This window comes from Chlorocebus sabaeus, chromosome 10 (assembly GCF_047675955.1).
Source record: "Chlorocebus sabaeus isolate Y175 chromosome 10, mChlSab1.0.hap1, whole genome shotgun sequence".
Lineage (NCBI taxonomy): Eukaryota > Metazoa > Chordata > Mammalia > Primates > Cercopithecidae > Chlorocebus > Chlorocebus sabaeus.
In genome coordinates, this window is record NC_132913.1 from 15,883,704 (window position 1) to 15,898,431 (window position 14,728).

The window sequence follows — 14,728 nt, forward strand, 5'->3', positions numbered from 1 at the left end:
TTCTATTAAATCTCTGGTATGATAGGACTCTAAGGCCAAGACTTTCAGCCCAGAATGTGGTTGGTACCAGCAGTAATGTGTGTGAATGTGTATGTGTGTGCATACAGACATACAAATATATTTGTGTATGTTTATTATACATTTCTCAAACATATCCTAAGGAAATTTAAAATAATTACTTTTGTATTAAAAAGCATAGATATTTAATGGAATATGAGGCAAAATCTAATTGACTTTTAGTAGGATATGTGAGATTTCAAAGATATGTTTGAAAAGTGCTACCTTAAATACTACCTGGGAAAAATTGATAAAATAGTTCACAATTGTTATTAGTAATAAAGTAAGACATTATATCACAAATTTAAAGTCTCCCAAAGACACTAAACCATTGCTCATAATTTGAGGTTTTAAAAAAAGTTTAAGATAAATTCCTAGTAATAGCAAAAACATAGGTGACACAGATATTTTGATCATTTTTGTTTGTATTTGAAGAATTACCTAAACATTACATTTTTCAACAATATAAAAAATAAAACCAACATTAGCAATTTCAGAGAAGGAGTCTCAAAGAGGACATGTTTGTAAAAAGAAAAAGAAACATTTAGAAATATATTTCTTTAATATTTGCCTCATTTCATTTACATTACCTAGGTTTATAAGATAATTTTTATCTTTGAATAGCAATCAAATTGTAGATCTCAGTATAAAAGCTTCTTATATTGATAAATGGTTGATTATCATTGCAGTTCTAGATTATAATAACGGCCTCTACGCCTAGCTCCCTGCTTTCAGATTCAATAGCTTACGGTATATCATGGCCTCCTCTACAAGATCTCTCTTCTCACACATGATTTTTTCCATATTATACCAGCCTCAAAACCTTCTTTGGTTTCCTATTTTATGCAGAAATAACAGTAAGTCTTTCATTAATTTTTCAATGCAACCAGAAATTTATTAAACTTACATTTTGCCTTGAGCTACAGTAAATTTTATGAAAAAGGAGGAGGAAGAAGTGGAGGAGGATAAAAATAAATGAGAGAGAAAAAATGTTTAGCTGATCCTGTATTCTAGCTGTTCCCTTAAGTCAGTGGTAGAAGATGACAATGTAAATATACAGTATTAAAAATTATTTGAGAGACAGGAATGCCAGAGTCCCAAAAAGCAAACTATTCACTTAGCATGGAGTAAGGATTAGGAAGAAATGATCAGAGAAGACAAGAGAAAGTATTCAACGAAGACTTTTGAAGGAATTTTTTCTTTTTTTTTTTTAAATGACTAGGTCTACCATGGGGAATGACTTAGAGACACAGAGGAGTCAGGTGTCAATCATCCAGAAATTACAAAGAGTTTGGTTCAGGTAGAGAAAAATATGTGCTCTGTGCTAGAGTGGCAGAAGCTCAGATGATGAACCAGTTGTCACATTAGTTACATCAATGACATCGAGTGTCACTTCAAAGACATTATATAACCTTGTGGGAATCTGTTAAGTATGTTCAATTTTAACATATATCTCTGTGGATGGTGGCTGAATTAGAGTGACTGGAGACGTGAGAACGAATTTTAGAAAATAAGCTACTAAAATATCTAGGTGAAAGATGATGAGATTCTAATTAAGTGAATTATTTGCAAGAAAGAACAGGTAGGAACAAAATAATAGATATTATTTATTGAGCGCTGACTGTGTTAAGTGTCATACTCACTGTGATGGTTAATTTTATGTGTTAACTTGGTTAGGCTATAGTGGCCAGTTGTTTGGTAAAACACAAGTCTAGATGTTGCTGTGGAGGTATTGAGTTGATGTGATTAGCATTTACAATCAATTTATTTTAAGTAGAAGAGTATTCTCAATAATATGGATGGTCCTTAGCCAATCAGCTGAAGGCCTTAAGGATACAAGATGAGGTTTCCCCCCAAAAATGAATTCTGCTTCAAAAAATTGTTTCTAAATTTCCCAACTGCCAACCTGCCTGACAGATTTAGGACTCAAGACTGAAACATCAACCCATTAATACTTGTCCAGCCTGCTGGCCTGCTCTATAGACTTCAAACTTGTCAGCCCTCACAGTTGCATGAGTTAATTCTTTATTCTCCCTCTCCATATATATATATATATATACACACACACACATATGGAGATATATATCCTATTGGTTCTGTTTTTCTGGAGAATTTTAACTGATACACTTGACATACCTCAGTTAAAACTTAAAACTGGAACTAGTTATGACCATCTTTCATTTTTAATGTGAGTAAATTTAAGAGTACAGCCTTCAGCTCTCCCTAAATCACAAAGTGAAAAAAAAAAAAAAAGAAAAATAGAATAAAGAAAAAGAATGGAAAAGAATCTGGACTTGAGCTTCTTGATTCTAATTCACTCTAATCGTATTTTTCCTTTTAAACCTGAAATTCCTTCACTTGATTTTCAAAATTCTTCCATTCTTCGTGATATAATTACAGATAAGTATACTTTCCATTTTTATTAATTACATCAATTTCAAAATGTTCTACAATAACTAATTTTGACCTTTATAAGGCTATGTTACATTTAAAAAGAAAAATGACCACCTTCTTGCATCACGTACCTTTTCAACTGAATGCCTAAAATATTCTTCCTGTTGTAAGACTTAACAGTTCTTTCTTTAAAAAAACATCTATTCTTCGCATATCAACCAAGTCACCCATTAAAAATTAGATTTATAGTTTGTATTGTATTCTCAGTTGTGCACAGTTATTATCATGGTTAATTTTATAAAATTTGCATTATCTCAAAAAGAAGTCCTGTATACTTTAGCTATCACTCCCTGATCCCTCAATCCTTCCAACTGTAAGTAACCACTAATCTCCTTTCTGTCCTGCAGACTTCCTCATTCTGGACTTTCACGTAAATGAAATCATGTATGACTTCTGAAAGAAGACCGGCTCCTTTCACTTAGCATGTTTTTAAGGTTCACCCAAGCTGTAGCACGTATCAGTGCTTCATTTCTTCTTATGGCTGAATAATTCCATTGCATGAATAATAATTTCATTGTTTGAATATACCCTATTTTGTTTATCCATTCATTTGTTGGTAGGCATTTGTCTTCTTCCTCATCTTTTGGTTACTATGAATAATTCTGCTGTGGACATTTGTGTACAAAGTTTGTGTGGACTCTTAGGCATATACCTAGGAATGGAATTGCTGGATCATATAACTTTATGTTTAATTGTTTCAGGAGATACCAGACTGTTTTCCAAAGTACCATTTTACATGCCCACCAGCACTTTATGAGGGTTAGAGATGGACTTCTTTAACTTGACTAAGTTCTGCAAACCTGACCTTGAAGAACAAGGAAATTGACCTTGTTCTTCAAGGTCATTGTGTCACTAGTCATCCTTTGGCAGGATATGCATGTCCCTATTGTGTACTAGTAAATGGTATTCTCACTAGTAAATGGTATTATCAGACTTAAACTTTTGATGATCGTATAGATATGAAACGGTAGCTCACTTTAACTTAAATTTTGCTACTTACTGCAATGGAATGATATTAAAGCATCTACATTCAATTGTGTTTACCTACTGAAAATGGTAAATTCCTAAGGCTCAACTTCATATTAAGATCAAACTTCTTTCCATAGGAATTGGTATTTTGATGAACTTATTGGCCATTTACATATTTTCTTTGATACCTAAGTTCATTGCCTATTTTGTAATCAGGTTACTTTCTTTTTATTAAATTTTAGAATCCCTCTATATTAGAACTCCTGTATACTTTATTTCTGTAATATAAAATTCCTCTATATTAACCTCTTCTTAGATAAGTGATTTGCAAATATTTTCTCCCATTCCACAGGTTGCCTTTTTACTCCATTGATAGTGTTATTGATGCACAAAAGTTTTAAATTTTGATAAAATCGAATTTGTCCATTTTTAAATATCTTGTGTCTTTTGCGTCATATCCAAGAAAGCATTGCAAAACGATTCAGTTCATTTATTCCTTCCAATATCTTCAAACTTCTGCCTTATATTTTCTTTTAAAAGTTTTATAGTTTTAGATCTTATGCTGAGATATTTGATCCAACCTTAGTTAAGTTTTGAGTGTAGTATTAGGTAAGAGTTTATTTTTTATGTATGTGGATATCCAGTTTTTCTAGTATCTGTTGTTTAAAAAAGATAATCTTTTCCTGATTCAATGATTTGGCACCTTCATTTGATCATAAATGTGAAAGTTTAGTTTTGGACTTTCTCTTCTTTTCCATTGGCCTATATCACCGTCTTTGTACCAGCACAGATAATTTATGTCACACTATTTTGAATTCTATACATTGTAGTAAGTTTTAAAATCAGTAGTGTGACTACTCCAACTTTCTTCTTTTTTAGGAATGTTTTGGATACTCGAAGTCCTATGAAATTTCATATTAATTTTAGGATAGGCTTTTCTATATTTGCACAAAAGACATTATTTGGATTTGGTAGGGATTGAACTGAATCTGTAGATTGTGTTGGGCATATTGACATCATAACAAGATTACATCTTCCAATTCATAAACATGGTATGTCTTTACACTTATGTGTCATTTAATTTTTTTCAGACATATTTTATAGTTTTCATTGTATGAATCTTTCATCAATTTGACTGAGTTAATTTCTTAGTATTGTATCCTTCTTCGTGCTATTGTAAATAATATTATTTTCTTAATTCCTTTCAGATTGCCCACAGTTATCGTACAGACTTACACATTTATATGATTTATTTGTTGACTTTTTATCCTAGTACTTTGCTGAATGTGTTTATTAGTTCTAAAAGACTGAGTGTGTGTGTGGACCCTAGGCTTTTAAAGAAATAAAATTATATAATCTGTAAATAGAAATAATTTTATTTTTTCTGTTTGAATTCATTTTATTTTTTTGTTTGCTTAATTGCTTTTGCTAGGACTTCCAGTACTGTTGTGAATACAAGTGTCAAAACCAAGGATCCTTACCTTGTTTCTTATCTCAAAGAAAATACTTTCAGTCTTTGATCATGAAGTATAATGATCACTGTTCATTTTGCATATAAGATGACACTCATTCTGTTGAGGTACTTTTCTCCTATTTCTAGTTTGTTGAGTGCCTTTTTTAAAAATCATATAAGGGTGTTAAATTTTTTCAAATGCTTATTCAGTATCAGTTGGGATGATTATGTGATTTTTTCTTTAATTTCATTAATGTAGTATATTATTGACCTGATTTGAATCTATGTCCTCACTCAAATCTCATGTTAAATGTATTCCCCAAAGTTGGAGGAGGGGCCCGCTGGGAGGTGATTAAATCATGGCAGTGGGTTTCTCATGAATGGTTAGTACCATCACTTTTGTGCTATTCTCAGGATAATGAGTGAGTTCTCACAAGATGTGTTTGTTTAAAACACCTGCTGTAGACACATGAAGATGCCTGTTCCAGCTTTCCTTTCTGCCGTGAGCAAAAGTTTCCTGAGGCCTTCCCAGCCATGTTTTCTGTACAACCTGCAGAACTGTGAGCCAATTAAAACTCTTTTCTTTATAAATTACCCATCCTCAGATATTTCTTTATAGTGATGTGAGAATGGACAAATACAATTACATTGATCAGGTTTTTATATATTGAACGATCCTTACATTTCAAGAATGAATCCTAGTTAGCTATGTTGTATAATCTTTTAAACAGTTGAATTTATTGTATTAATATTTTGTTGAGAATTTTTACACAAATGTTCATAAGAAAAATTGATCTATAAGTTTTTTGTAGCATGTATAGATTTTTGTATCAGGGTAATGCTGGCATATAATGGGTTAAGAAGTGTTCTCTCCTCTTTGACTTTTTGGAAAAGTTTGAGAAATATTGGTTTGTTTGTTTTTCTTTATTAGACAAAGTCTCACTCAGTCACCCAGGCAGGACTGCAGTGGCACAATCTCGACTCACTGCAACCTCTGCCTTCCAGCTTCAAGCGATTCTCTTGCCTCAGCCTCCTGAGTAGCTAGAATTACAGGCGTCCAACAACACACCCAGCTAATCTTTGTATTTTTAGTAGAGACAGCGTTTCACCATGTTGACCAGGCTGGCCTCAAACTCCTGACCTCAGGTGATCCACCTGCCTCGGCCTTGGTATTAGGTTTTCTTAAAAATGTTTAGTAGAATTCACCCATGAAGCCATCAGTTCCAGAACATTTTTGGCCAGGGGGTTTTTGATTACTGATTTAATATCCATATTAAGTTTAAGCCTATTCAGAAATAGAAAATTCAGATTTTCTATTTCTTCATGATTCTATTATGAAGTTTTGCATTTTTGGGACTATCTTCATTTCATGTAGGTTATCCAGTATAAACTGGTGTACAATTGTGCATAGTACTACTATAATCCTTTTCATTTCTGTAGAAACGGTCATAATATCCCCACTTTCAATCTGATTTTAGGAATCTGAGTCTTCTCTCTTTTTTTTTTTTTTTTTTTTTTTTTTTTTTAGTCAAGCTAACCAAAGGTTTGTCCATTTCGCTGATTTTTCGGAAGAATCAACTTTTGATTTTAGTGATTTTCTCTGTTTTTCAATTCCCTACTTTGTTTATATCTACTATCTTTAGGTTTAGTTTGTTTTTCTAATTCGAGTACCTTTAGTTGTAAAATTAGGTTGTTGATTTGAGATCTCTTTTGCTTTCTAATGTAAGTATCTTAATCCTCTCAGGCTTCCATAACAAAATAGCAAAGACAGTGCAGCCTGTAACAGAAATATATTTATTTACAGTGCTGGAGGCGAAAGAATCCAAGATTAGGGTTCCAACATGTTTCAGTTTTTGGTGAGAGCCCTCTGATTGGCTCGCAGATGGCAGCTTTGCCCTCACATGACTTTTCCTTTGAGTATGTACAGAGAGACAAAGAGCAAGAGTGAGAGTGAGAGTGACAGCAAGAGCAAGAGAAAAAGTGAGACAGAGATCTTCCTCTCCTTATTAACCCACCAGTCCTGTTGGATTAAAGCATCACTCATGATCTTGTACAACCTTAATTACCTCCTAAAACATTTATCTCCAACAAACCAACAAAGTCTCATTAGAGGTTAGGGCTTCAACATATAAATTTTGTGGGAACACCATTAATTCCACAGTAGTAAGTATATATAGCTACTTGCCACTTACACTGTTTATGCTGCATCTCATACATTTTGATATGTTGTGCTTTCATGTTACTTCATCTCTAAGTATTTTCTAATTTTCCTGTAATGTTTTATTTAACTCATTCATTGTTTGAAAGTATGTTTTCTAATTTCCACAAATGTATAAATTTTTCAGTTTTCCTTTTGTTACTGATTTCTAACGTTATCCCATTGTGGTCAGAGAAGATTTTTGTGTGATAATTTTTTTAAAGTTATTGAGACTTAATAGGTTGCAAAATGTATGATCCATCCTGAAGAATTTCTCATATGCCCTTGAAAGAACGTGTATGCTGTTGCTGTGTTGAGTGTTCTGTATACAGCTGTTAAGTTTAGTTGGCTTATTGTGTTTTTTAAATCCTCAATTTTCTTGATTATCTTCTGTCTGTTTTTTCTAGCCATTATTGAGAATACGGTGTTGAAATCACCAACTATTATGGTAGAAATATATATATATATTCCCTTCAATTATATTCATTTTTAGTTTTATATATTTTGGTTAGGTATATAAATGTTTGAATTGTTATATCTTCTTACTGTATTGATTTATTTGTCTCTCAAAACTGTTTATGATTTAATGTCTATTTTTATGTCAGTATAGCAACCCCTATTTTATTTTGGTTACTGTTGGCATGAAATATCTTTTTCCATTCTTTTATTTTCAGCTTATTTGTGTCTTTGTATCTAAAGTGAGTTTCTTATAGAGAGTATATAGTTGAATCATGTTATATTTTAAAATTTATCTTCTCAGTTTCCATCTTTTAACTGGAGAATTTAATCAATTTATATTTAAAGTAATTACCAATAAGGAATAACTTGCTTTTGTGATTTTTCTATTTCTTTTCTATATCCCTTATCTTTTGTGACCCTCATTTTCCACATTACTATCTTATTTGAGTTTAGTTAATTTTTTGTAGTAGAATGTTTTAATTCCGTTCTCATTTCCTTCCTTTTGTGTATATTTATTATTTTCTTTGTTGTTTCCATGGCAGTTACATGTAACATACTAAAGTTATAGTGCTAGTTTGAATTTATACAAGCTTAACTTTAGTAACATTCAAAAGCGTTGCTCATGTATAGTTTCATCCTCATCTCCCTCAGTTACTGAAGTCACAAAATTATGTATTTGTATATTGCACATCCAAAGGTATTAACTAATGGACATTTAAGGCATTAGTCTCTTAAATTATGTCTAAAACAAAATGTGAAATACAAATTAAAGTTAAAATAATATTAGCTTTTAGACTAAAAATTTTAAATGTGTTAGCATTTTAAAATAAGTAGAAAACAAAAAGTGCAGTTACAAATCATTGTCACAATAACATACATTTCTATAATTGCCCATGTATTTATATTTACTGGCATCTTTATTTCTTTATAAGACTTCAAGTTACTACCTATTGTACTTGCATTTCAACCCACTGGACTCCCACTAGTCATTCTTGCAAGGCAGGTCTAGTGGTAACTCTTGTCAATTTTTCTTTATCTGAGAATGTCTTAATTTCTCCCTTGCTTTGGAAGGACAGTTTTGCCAGATACGAAATTTTTGGTTAACAGATTTTGATTTGTTTTTCTTTTAGAATTTTGAACACATCAGCCCACTGCCTTGTGGCTTCTTATGTTTCTGATGAGAAATCTGCTGATAAGGATACATTGTATGTGACAAGCAGCCTCTCTCAGGTTGCTTTCAAAATTCTCTTTGTCTTTGTCTTTCAACAGTTTGATTATAACTTGTCTTGGTTTGGGTCTCTGAGTTCATCCTATTTGGATTTCTTTTTGAGCTCTTGGTTATTTACACCAACGACTTTCATCAAATTTAGGGCTATTAATTTTTTAGAATATTTTTTCTACCCCTTTATCTCCGTCTTCTACTTCTAACATTCCCACAATCCATATGTTGCCCCATTTGATGGTACTCCACAGGTCCCTTAGGTTCTGTTTATTTTTCTTCAGTCTTTTATTTTTTTATGTTCCTAATACTCAATCATTTCACCTGTCTTATCTTCAGTTTCATGGCCTCTTTCTTCTGCCTGCTCAAGTATATCTTGACTCTCTAGTAAAACTGTTATTTCAGTTATTGTAAACTTTTGTTCTAGCATTTTTTATTTGGAGTCTTTTAGGTTCTCTCTCTCTCTCTCTCTCTCTCTCTCTCTCTCTCTCCCTCTCTCTCCATTGGCACTTCCATTTTGTTCATACATCATGTTCTTCATATTTTCCGTGACTTCCATTACTTCTTGATGTTGGGTCTTTTATCCCTTTGAATTGGCCATACTTCCTTACTGCTTTGTATCCTTTGTAATTTTTTTATTGTTGAAAATCAGACATTTTAATCTAATAATTTTGGTATCTTGGGAAATCAGAATCTCCCCAGATATAATTGAGCTCTGTGTCCCGACTGAAATTGCACCTTAAATTTTGATAATTCCCACATGTCATGGTAGCGACCTGGTGGGAGGGAATTGAATAATGGGGGCAGGTTTTTCTCAAGCTGTTCTCATGATAGTGAATAAGTCTCATGAGATCTGATGGTTTATAAAGGGGAGTTGCACATGCCCTCCTGCCCACTGCCATGTAAGACGTGACTTTGCTCTTCCTTTGCCTCCTACCATGATTTTGAGGCTTTCCCAGCTATGTGGAACTGTGAGTCCATTAAACTTGTTTCCTTTATAAATTACCCAGTCTCAAGCTTGTCTTTATTAGCTGCATGAGAATGGATTAATACATTCCCATTTCCCATGGTTTGCTATTTTATGTTTTTGCTTTTGTTTTGTTATGTTGGTTCTTTTGTAATTGTTGTAGGCTGTCTTTATGCTGAGGATCAGTCTTAGGTGAAAACAAGTCTTCTCAGGACTTTTGTAAGCCTGCATCTTTCCCTGTGCATGTACGGTGACTTGCTAATTTGTCCCAAATATTCAGTTGCCTTTGAATATCTTAATCTTTAACGGCTGACATCCCTCTAAAAAGAGGAAAATGAAGAGTAGGAAAAGGCACTGGCCTTTTAACCACCTTAGAATTCACTTCAGCTGGAGGGAGAGGAGCTTGTTATAAGGGTGTAAGGATGTGAAGCAATAGCTACCTTCCTACATATCTTCAATTTCATAATGAGATGAGGCAATAAGCAATAAGAATACTAACCCTCACTTACTAGCATCACAGGGCCCTTATTGTCCATCCTGGTTCCGGTAACATGCATGCATGCTCTAGGAACATAAGAACAGCTGCCTGCCATGGGGCTGGGGGTCAAAGATAGGTAGCTGCCTCTGAGCTAAGTGTTCAAGTCAACTAAAATTAACTACAAACTTTCCTTCAAGGCTTCTGACAAAATTTACACACTTTCAATAGACTAGAGTTCTCAATAGTTACCCGTCTACTGTAGCAATTGTTATCTGGATGGAAAAACAGATTCCTGGTGCTTCTCCTTCCATCATAATTCCCAGATTCCTCTTCCCAAACCATTTCTTTTCAATAAAACATTTATTACGGCTAAAGTGGTCTACTCACCAACTTCTCCAAATCATACACTCTTTATTGCTTCAGGTTCATTTTTCCACATATTTTGACACATCTAAATTGCCTTTACTCATACTTAGTGCTACTGAAAGTTCTCCTCAATATTCTGAGTTCTAACTTACATCCTCTTCATCAGTAAATTATATCAATCCCTTGCCTCTCTTCTATAAAACCAGGAATTTCTTTTACAGCAAATAAGATTAGAAGCTGAAAATGAAGGATAATTATCTTTAGTTACTAAACACTACAAGGTTCTTTAATTTATTTAATGCAAAACTAATTAAAGTATTGTAATGACTCATCTCTAATAAAATCACGTTGCTGAGTTTGCTAATGGCTTCAAATATTGACAAAGCATGCCATACTCATATGAAACGAACCATTGGTCATTTGTAGAAGTATATCCTTTACTTTTTTAAATTTATGTTTGCATGCACTCAAAAGATAAACTTGATAAATATGAAATTTCTCTAAGAATTCCCCAAAGGAGTTTGAAAAATGATATTACAGAAAACTTAAGATTAATTCTCCACAAAACTAGTAACCCTAAAATTCCCTGAGGTGTTTAAATTCATATGAAAACAGATTTTTTAATAATAGTAAAAGTGAACACCTACAAAACACTTGTTATAGGCCAGATACTATTCAAAGTGCTTTAGAGCTGTATTCATACATTAAACATTAGGATAGCACTATTGATAAAGCACTAAAATTTTAAAGGTGAAAATATTAAGGCATATCAAGATTAAATAATGTTCTCAAGATCAACAGCAGTAGAACCAGGACATAATCACGTGCAATATGGCTTCAAACAGGGAAGCTATAATTTTTATACATTTTTAGTATTTTCATAATTTTCTTAAATATATTAAAAATAAGGAATCAATAACAAATAAAGAAAATGCATACAATTAATACTATTTCCTTGAGTGTATCAAAGTGCTATTATTTTGTCATACGTGTTGGTTTCCCTCAAGTATGAAGAATAAGAGGGTCATTTAAAACCAACCAAAGTGTAAAACATTTTCCAAAATACTGTCCACTTTTTCTAAAATACTGGACAGTATTTTTTACAAAAGGTGAAGTTGTCTTGGATTTCTGTGTTCTGAAATTCTGTTTGTTCCAAAGTTGCTCTGGCCCAACGGACCAACTCTATTGTTCACAACATCAGAGTGAAACAGGAAGGATGAGAGGGCCTGCCACTTATTGGTGTCCACTCACCACTGTCCATGAATGTTTCATTGATTACATGCCTTATCTATACCAAACCTGGCACATTCATATTACCATATTCTATGCAAATTTGGCTGCCACTTTTCAGAAATATCATAGTGGGATGGATTTACAGAGAGTTCTATGACGGTAGATTAAATGCATTGTTTGCTAATGTATCTAAATATCTACAAGATAAAAGCAAACATAATGTCCATAATCTATGGTATCTGGACAATTGCATACATTTTGCATTTTAAATCACGAACCTATTTTCATCATCATGATTTACTCAATTATTCAACAATTTATTGTGGAAAGGATAGTGAATGCAGGGTTGTTGATAGGATTTCTTTGAATATTTGAGGGTCCAGATTATTTTCCGATGAAAGGAAACCTTATTTAGCAAGAGTGTATTATTCTGTAGCCTTCTCGTGATAAGAAATATCTATTATAATTAACCTATTTCACTAATAAGCTTAAGAAATATGCATTCAGATTTCTAAAATAGGATATAAATAATAGTAATGTGCACCTTATTATGAAAAATAGTCACATTTTCCAAAATAATTATCACAATGATATGATAGTGTACATATTTCTATTTATAGATGAGGAAATTGAGGCTTGCAGGAAGTTAAAAACTTAGCCCAACCAGCTGTTGTTAAAACAGCAATTCAAATTTTTTTTAAAAACTAGAGGATTCTAAACTACATTAAAAAGCTAGTTAAAGGTTAGAATGAGGGTTGGCCAATTAGAATTATTAAAGGTAAATAAGGTAAATATATTGATTAAGGTATAAAAAATTTGAATTCAATAGAAAGATGTATTTATCCTTTTATAACTTCCTCACTCTTTGCAACATAGTTCAAATTATATAATGCAAAATTGACAGACAACTAAAGAAAAACAATCACATATCCACTGTCATTAGTAAGAACATATAACTCTTAGAAACATAATTATTAAGATTGATCCAGTAGGCACATATAGAACATTGTACCTGTCACATAGAAAATATATAAAATTATCTATCACATAAAAAGCGTTTTGAAAAAATCCTAAGCCATTAAGCATGTCTCATCAATTGCAGTCACTAACTAAAACTAACTTAAAAAAAAATTGTAAAATTTAATCCAGTAACCATAATAGAATCAATTTTTTAGTATCACAGCAAAAACAAAAAACCCTACAATAACTAGTTACATTCATAGGTTAACTAGTGCAGAAGGATTTTAACAACATAAAAATTATAAAAATTGAAATGGAAAAGAAAAATGTCATTATTAACAAAAAGCATAATAGTCTACACAGAATTATTTGGAATTTATAATTGTGTGTAGCAATGTTGATATATATATAAAATAAATAAATAAATACTTTGAGCACCTTTCTATTTGCCAGTAGCAAATATTTTTTAAATAAGAAATACAAGCACTTAAAAGAGTGACCAAAATGATAAATTGCAAATTTTTAGATATGAAATTGTAAAATTTGACTGAGCTATTGTCTTAAATAACTAAATACATATATTAAATGTTTGTAGATACGAAGATTCAGTATCACTAAGATGTTAATTTCACAAAATAGACATATAGATTCAAAATAATGTATTCAAAATTCTGAAAATGGGCATGTAACATGAAAGACAATTGTGACATTAATATGAAAGGCTAAAAAGTCAAGAAGAGTCAAAGTCAGCACAAGAAACTGCCTTGTCAGAGAGTAAAGCTTATTTTAATTAAGGCACTGTCGTCTTAGCACATTAATAGACAAACCACCTGGAAAAAAAGAGCCAGAAGAAGACTCATGCAGATGTGGAGCATAACACTGTAACACTGCAGAGGAGTAGTTACAGAATGAAGTGGTCAATAAAAGGTTTCAGGACAATTGTTGGCCATATAAAACATATAGAAAAACGGACAGAGAAGGCCGGGCGTGGTGGCTCACGCCTGTAATCCCAGCACTTTGGGAGGCCAAGGCGAGCGGATCACGAGGTCAGGAGATCCAGACCATCTTGGCTAACACGGTGAAACCCCACCTCTACTAAAAATACAAAAAAAAAAAATTAGCCGGGCGTGGCGGCGGGCGCCTGTAGTCCCAGCTACTCCAGAGGCTGAGGCAGGAGAATGGCGTGAACCCGGGAGGCGGAGCTTGCAGTGAGCCGAGATCGCGCCACTGTACTCCAGCCTGGGTGACAGAGCCAGACTCCGTCTCAAAAAAAAAAAAAATTAAAAATTAAAAAATTTAAAAATGGACAGAGATTTAATACCATACCAAAAAAAGCAATTTCAGATGGATGGATCAAGAACCTATGCATGGAAGGCCCACTTGAAAAATTCTAGAGAAGTATTATTTCATTATAAAGATTTCATAAATAACAAAAAGTAGAAATCATGTATTTGATAAATCAGACTACATTTATTAAAAAAATCTGTTTGTGGAAATGAATCCATTAAGAGAGCGAGAAGTAAATCCAAAAACTGGATGAAGATAGACCCAATAATGTATTAATATCCAGAACATATAAGTGGTTCCTTTTAATTAAAAAGAAATAAAAAATGTGAATGGATAAATATATGAATAGATATTTCACATATGAGAAAATACAAATTGCCAGTAACGGTATGAAAAGTTGCTCTAGCTTATTAGAATTCAAGGAAATACTAAATATTAATAAAACTGTAATGAAATACCATTTTGTATAATCATTTGGGTAGTTACTTAGAAGTCTGAGAAAATAGGAGTTGGCAAGGATATGGCACAAAGGGAACTCTCTCATTGCTGCTGGTAGGTGTAAACACCCTTAACAAATAACCTAGAAATCAGTTTGGTAATGCTCAATACATCTGAGCATGCACATGATA

General features: G+C 32.6%; 1 protein-coding gene across 2 annotated transcripts in view; it reads right to left on the reverse strand.

The window, feature by feature from the left end:
• The window catches only part of DPP10 (dipeptidyl peptidase like 10), a 687,795-nt gene that overhangs the window by 134,072 nt on the left and 538,995 nt on the right, over positions 1–14,728 (reverse strand). The window lies entirely within an intron of this gene.